This window comes from Thermobia domestica, chromosome 9 (assembly GCF_964235325.1).
Source record: "Thermobia domestica chromosome 9, izTheDome1.hap1.1, whole genome shotgun sequence".
Classification (NCBI taxonomy): Eukaryota; Metazoa; Arthropoda; class Insecta; order Zygentoma; family Lepismatidae; genus Thermobia; species Thermobia domestica.
This window is the reverse complement of record NC_137462.1, coordinates 88,005,783-88,012,896: the sequence shown is the minus strand read 5'-3', so window position 1 is coordinate 88,012,896 and position 7,114 is coordinate 88,005,783. Positions and strand designations below refer to the sequence as shown.

At 36.9% G+C, this 7,114-nt stretch overlaps 1 protein-coding gene across 1 annotated transcript in view; it reads left to right on the top strand.

The window, feature by feature from the left end:
* Positions 1 to 2,321: 2,321 nt before the first annotated feature.
* LOC145694826 (dynein beta chain, ciliary-like) overlaps positions 2,322 to 7,114 on the top strand; it is a 614,922-nt gene continuing 610,129 nt past the window's right edge. The window contains exon 1 of the mRNA XM_081771484.1: positions 2,322 to 2,412. The gene's annotated coding sequence lies outside the window, so the exon portion shown is untranslated. The remainder of the gene's footprint in view (positions 2,413 to 7,114) is intronic.

The following is a 7,114-nucleotide window of genomic DNA, read 5'->3' as shown; positions in this document are numbered from 1 at the left end:
GAACTTTACCTCTTTTAGCTTCATATTATTGAGCCATGTATTACACTGGTATAAAATAATGAATTCAGCCCTTTTTCTTTCCATTTGGTACTATTTTTCAGCCCACTCCAGACCTATGACTGTGGCAACACTGGTTTCAGCTGTTTCACGTTCTGATGCACATTGTTCATCGGACATTTCGTTGTCAACTTCTAAATTATCAATGAACGTATCACTCTTATCAGCGTCGCTATCAAAATTATCGTCATTACTTAAAATTGAGTTCACAGTACTGGGTAACTCATTTGGGTTAATGGACAGTGAATCTTGATGAGCTCGTCTTCCCAACATGATAAAAATCCGCATGAAACAGTTCACGAAATAAACACTCAATACTAAAATTTTATATACATAAGCGTATACCGGGGGCCAGGGCGACCCCAGACCTTTGGTTGTCAAGTACTGTGAAGGAGCAAAGAAATATTGTGACCATCACTCACGATGCCTGACACTCAACAGCAGTGTTGCCACAGTCCTATCTCTGGAGTGGGCTGAAAAATAGTACAAAATTGAAACAAAAAGGGCTGAATTCATTATTTTATAACACGAAACTAAAAGAGGTGAAGTTCTAGAACACTTCCATCCCCCTCTTCCAAGAGTGCAAACCAAGAAAGTACACTTTTTACAAACATTCAAATAGGAGTAACCCGAACAACCGTGGAAGTAGATGAAACTTTTATTGCAAGTAGGAAGTTTAACAGGACTCGAATTAAAATGGAAAATAGTTATCATTTTCGGTATGTATTGTAAGGTAATCAAACGCGCCTTTATTTCAAAGTGATGAATACACCAAAAAAAGTATTATGGCCATATACACTGAGAAAAATCCATCCTCCGGACAGCGTTATACTGTACAAATATATGGAATCTTCTTGCTTACTACAGAAATCAGTATGGAGCATACGTTATCCATATGCTTCATACGCACTGCCCTTAGATGTCACATCATGCCGTTGCAGAATGCCTGACATCTAACAATTTTCTGCATATCATATGCATATACTTATGTTACATTCCTCAGCTATATGTTATATACGTCCATTTGCATGTGAAATCCTGACCACCTATATTGTTTCATATGGAAAGTACGTAGAGATGGAACACTTATACGGAAAGTACACGTCTGCTGTACGTTAAGTACAAAACCTACAGGAATTACGCATGTAACCTAGCTTTTTAAGTACGCCACCTACAATTTTTTCTCACTGTATGAAAAAATATAAAACTAGAAACAAATCAATCGAGTTTGTGTGTAAGTAGTACGTTATAATAAAATATTAATTATAAATTATTGCTCCTTATTCTTGCTCATTTCACAAACGGAGGAGAATAATAGAATGTAAGAATATAAGGCAAGTAAACTGACATTTGTAAAAAAAAAAAAATAAAAATAAAAAATAAATGTAAAACCGGTCCAGGTACGACGGATGGGAATTGCAAGATGGTTACCCACCATCAGTAACAGATGTCTGTGGTCCGTCATACAGGGTCCTAGAACCTTCCCTGAAAGACATCAAAAGAAAGAGATGTAGGGAAAGTCTTACTGACACTTTTGAAAATGTGACAAGTATTTGTTAAATGGCGCTGAATTGGGTAGAATAGTACCAACTTCTTCACAAAAGGGGCTGAAAATGCCAGCGTGGTACCAACGGGCCGATGAATGACAAAAAGGGCTGAATTTGGTACAATTGTATCAAGTGTGGCAACAGTGCTCAACTGAAATTACACAGAGGGAGAATGTTCTAAGTAGTTCCATTTTTTGACACTAGACGTCGGTAGTTCACTTGGGGTCAGACTGGACCCCACTATGCATTCCCGGGTTAAAATCATCATCGAAGGTGCAGTCGAGGGTAGGAATGCCACGGGTCGACTACGGCTAGAATTCATAAAATAATGGAGAATATTGACAGCCTCAACTATTTGACTGTGAAGAGGCTGGCAGAATATATGTAGGTCTATAATATTCCTCGTTGTTTGTCTTCGGTGTTTCGTCATACATTTCATCCTAGGTTTGCGCTTATGCTCTAGTCACTGCCTTCTTTGCTGCCTTATTACCCGCTTGGAAACTAGACTTATTTTCTTCTGTTCTAGAAGCACCCCATTTTTTCATTGCTTCTTTCTGACCGTTGACATTCCTTGCATTATTGGAAGGACGTAAAGTGCAATCATAATGCCAGAGTAACTGCTTTGCTAATAGCATCTTAACAAACGCTAGAAAAGAAGAGGAAGAATGGAGAAATGACAGTCGACCGTTATTGAACATAAATATTAAGTAATAGCATTGTTGATTCAAATAATTTATTTTTCCAGAAGGAAAGAAGCCGTTAAATTTATTAGGCTATTGAAAGTGGAATATAGGTCTCTTACTACTAGGTAATGCATTTTATATTTTCTTATGTTTATTTAATTCAAAATTAATGAACATATTTTATGAATTAGGGAGAATTTGAAATTTACAAGTAGATCTGCTCTACAAACAATTCTGTATTTCGAAGCTTTTATTTATAAACATTTTGTATTCTCTACATACATTAATTTTAAAAATTAAATACCTCAATTTTAAAATTTTCAACATTTTCAAGTCCAATATTACTTTGTAAACAGGAACTTCCGTTCAGATCTACAATAGTTTATATTCTTAAATATTTAAACTTTACGAAAAGTAGTTCTGTTCTGTCATATTTTCTGCTGTGGAACTCGATATTAATCTTCACGGATAAACAAAATAAATACTTTCAAGGCATTATTATTTTATGCATTACTTTTATTAAATGTGCTTTCACGAGAGTTTTGTTTCGTGACAAAATTGGGATTTTAATTCGTGAAATTGGAATAGTTAACATGATTTGAAGTTTGCTTTTTAATTTTTACCTGTAAATGTACTTCTAGCATTGCTAATGTTGACTTATTGGATTGAGTATAGCCCGCTCCCCCCAGTGATTTTTAACGAATCATAGTGATTCTAACGATTCATATTAGTTCATAATGAATCGAAATCGCATGTTATTAAGATTTAAGATATAAATCTTGTGGTAAGGAAGCTTTAGTATAAGTAGTAGTAGTAGTAGTAGTAGTAGTAGCGATAGTAGTAGTAGTAGTAGTAGTAGGAACGGGTTAGAAGCCTCGCAGGGGTTGGTTGGGTTCTGTTCTCGATATAAGTAGCAGTAGTAGTAGTAGTAGTAATAGTAGTAGTAGTAATAGTAATAGTAGTAGTAGTAGTAATAGTAGTAGTAGTAATAGTAATAGTAGTAGTAGTAGTAGTAGTAGTAGTAGTAGTAGTAGAAGTAGTGACTTCCAGTTCCGGTGAAAAAGAACTGGGGGAGCGGGTTATACACAAGCCGACTTATTTTCTAGTGATATATTTTGTTATTTATACTTTTAGCCTTTACATGTCCCGTGCTTGAAATTTAGATTCTTTCATTTTGACGAATTTATATTCGAACTTAACTTTATTTATTAGTTTTACTTTGAATTTTTGATATACAAAAGGCGTATAGTCCCCGTCATTTCTCGTATGGAGACGGGGACTTAGTCTCGCTCCTGACGTTCCTCTTTAAACACCCAGTAATCAATCAATCAATCAATCCAAACGCGGTGTGGAAGCCTGAGTAAGCAATAGCAAGGGAAATCAGGCTATTTGAACAGACAGATACCAAGCAGAAGACGCAAAGGCGGGCGTAACGATGGTAAAATCAGAGGGTTGGGTGCCAAACTTCACATTACGAAGAAGATCTTACTTTTACTCTCGCGATACTTCCAATACTTGCTTCAATACGCTATTTGGTCCTTGTTGATTGCATACTATCCCTGTCGCGTAACTTCCTTTAATTGCCTTGTATCGCATCGATTAATATGTTAGCTATCCAAACATTGTTTGCAAAACTGTTCATCTGGAGAGTCTATGCTTCCATGTAACATGGCGGCTTAGCATTAAGTGAATCGTACACATTAACGGTGTTTAGTAGCTGCGCCATTTTCTTGTTTTCATATCATTGATTTGCATAGAGAAATAATTTCCTTTTTCAAGTTTAGTTAAATGTTGCTATCTTTATCAATTTTTTTTGTTATACAGAGTGACTCATTAGCAAAACTGCATTTCTAATGTAGAAGTTAAATGCAATTAACTACTAGAGCAGGGCACTAACTAACTAACTCTATGGCCTATGGAACCCGCAGGTTCAGTGCCGCGTTCACAAAAGCTCTCCACTGACTTCTATCCTTAGCTAATTGCATCCAGTTTCTACTTTGTATTCCTATCTCTGCGAGATCCATCTTACTATTATCCTCCCATCTGCGCCTAGGTCTTCCTAATGGTCGTTTTCCTATGGGTCTTCCAGTCAAGGCTTTGAAAGCGTTTCTACTTTCTTCCATTCTAGCTACATGACCTGCCCACCTAAGCCTCCTAGACTTGACGACCCTAACAATGTTGGGTAAACCGTATAAACTATGCAGTTCCTCGTTATGAAGTTTCCGCCATTCCCCATTCTCGTTCCTCTTGGATCCGAATATTCTTCTCAGGATCCTGTTCTCAAATACTTTCAGTCTATGTTCTTCCCTCAGAGTAAGTGACCATGTTTCGCAACCATACAGAACAACAGGCATGATTATCGTTTTATATATTTTAAGCTTCAAATTTTTCGACAGAATTCGCGACAAGAGATTTTGAACCGAATAGTAACACGAATTCCCTGCTTTTAGTCGACATTTAATTTCTTCGTGAATATGATTTTCATCTGTTAATATTGCTCCTAAATACTGTATTTGAAAGTATCCACTTTATCAAAAGTATTATTTAATATTTTAACGCCCCCACAATTTGCCGTATTACGGTCCCGACGCACTTCCATGTATTTAGTTTTCTCTGCATTTACTTCTAAACCCATGTCCCTGCAAGCGTTTAATAAGATCTCTGCATTTATTTCTACTGTTCTCCTATCATCCCCTATTAAATTTACATCATCAGCATATGCCATCACCTGGTGAATACCGTTCAACTCTAGGCCCTGGTTGCTATCTTTGATTTTCCTTATAGCGTATTCCAGAACAAAGTTAAATAATAATGGCGACAACGCATCTCCTTGTTTCAGGCCATTTTGGACGTGAAAGCTCGTGGACAAAAATTTTCCTACCCGGACTTTACTTTGGGATTCACTTAAGCATATCTTAATTAATCCAATTAGCTTTCTCGGTATTCCAAGTTCCGGAAGAACGTTGTACAATGTTTCTCTCCTAACTGAGTCGTAAGCCTTTCTAAAATCAATAAATAGTTGATGTACCGGGATATTGTATTCCCACTTTTTTTCGAGTATTTGGCGAATGGTAAATATTTGGTCGATAGTTGATCGATTTCGTCTAAGTCCGCACTGATAATCTCCAATAATTTCATCTGCGTATGGGGTCAGTCTTGCTAATAGAATATTTGAAAGGATTTTATAGGATGTTGACAGAAGAGAAATGCCTCGATAATTATTACAGTCAGCTTTGTCGCCTTTCTTGTGAATTGGAACAATGATTGATTCTTTCCACTCTTGTGGCAATTCTTCCTTGTTCCAGATAAGGAGAATGAGTTTTTGTATCTTGTTCCACAATTTTTCGCCTCCAGCTAAAATTAACCCAGCCGGAATTTCATCCACACTCGGAGATTTGTGTTTCTTTAATTTCTTTATAGCGGCTTCTACTTCTATTCGATTGGGTTCTGGAATATACGGTTCTGCGGTGTGTATCTCCTTTTCTCCACGCGCATTAGTTTTTGGCTGCGTGTTCAGCAAATCGTCAAAGAAATCTTTCCATCTATTTAAGAGGCTATCCGTATCAGTGAGAACTGTTCCGTCAGTTTTCTTTAATATATAAGCACGAGGTTGATAGCCTTCCTTAAATTCGCCTATCCCCTCATACATGTCCCGAATATTTTTATTTTTACTATTATCTTCAAGTTCCTTAATTTTAGCTTTCAAGAAATCGCGTTTCTTTGTTGTAAAAGTTTTGGAAGTTTCCCGCCTGATATCTGCGAAATTTTGTGTAGTTATTTCATTCGGATTTTGTAGCCACCGTAATTTTGCCTGTTTTCTCTTCTCTGCTAGTTTAATGCATTCTTGGTCGAACCATGGTTTGTTCCTACGTATTTCCGCGTGTCCCAATTTTTCTATTGCTGAACTTTTAATGCTATCTCTAATTTCAATCCAAGTATCCTCAACACTAGTGCATTCCGAGTCTTCTAAAACCGAGAATCTATTCGAAACTTCAATCTGGTATTCCTTTCTTACATGGCTCTCTTCTAATTTCTTTAAATTAAATCTCTCCGTTTTCGGACATTGAGTATTACCTTTATTCAACGATAATCTCTCCCGTATTATCGCTGCTACCAGGTAGTGATCAGTGTCACAATCAGCCCCTCTAAACGACCGGACGTCAATTATGCTAGATTGTCTTCTTCTATCTACTAAAACGTGATCAATTTGATTATGCGTTTTTCCGTCTGGTGATGTCCAAGTGTATTTATGAACGTCGCGATGTGGGAATTTTGTACTCTTCACGATTAGGTTTTTGGATGTTGCAAAGTTCACGAGTCTAACACCGTTGTCATTACTTTCCTTATGCAAACTTTCGTTCCCTATAATCGGTCTGAAAATATCCTCTCGTCCTACCTTCGCATTGAAATCCCCTAATAGAATCTTCATATGGTATCGCGGGAGTTGATCAAATATCCGTTCCACTTCTTCGAAAAACTATCCTTTATATCGTCACCCTTATCTTCAGTTGGAGCATGTACATTTAAAACAATAATATCACACCACCGTCCCTTGAGAGTAATAAAAGAAAGTCTGTCAGTAACAAATTCAACCCGTTTAATTGCTGGTAATATTCGTTTGTGAACGAAAAACCCTGTTCCTAACTAGTGATTTTTATTTCCTTCCCCGTAAAAGAACGTAAAATTTCCGGAATTCTCAGATCCATTTCCTTCCCACCTAACTTCCTGAACTCCTACTAGGTCTATCCTGTATTTCTCTAACTCACTCGTAACAGATTTTAACGCGCCTGCCCTATAAAGACTTCTAATATTCCATGTTCCAAATCT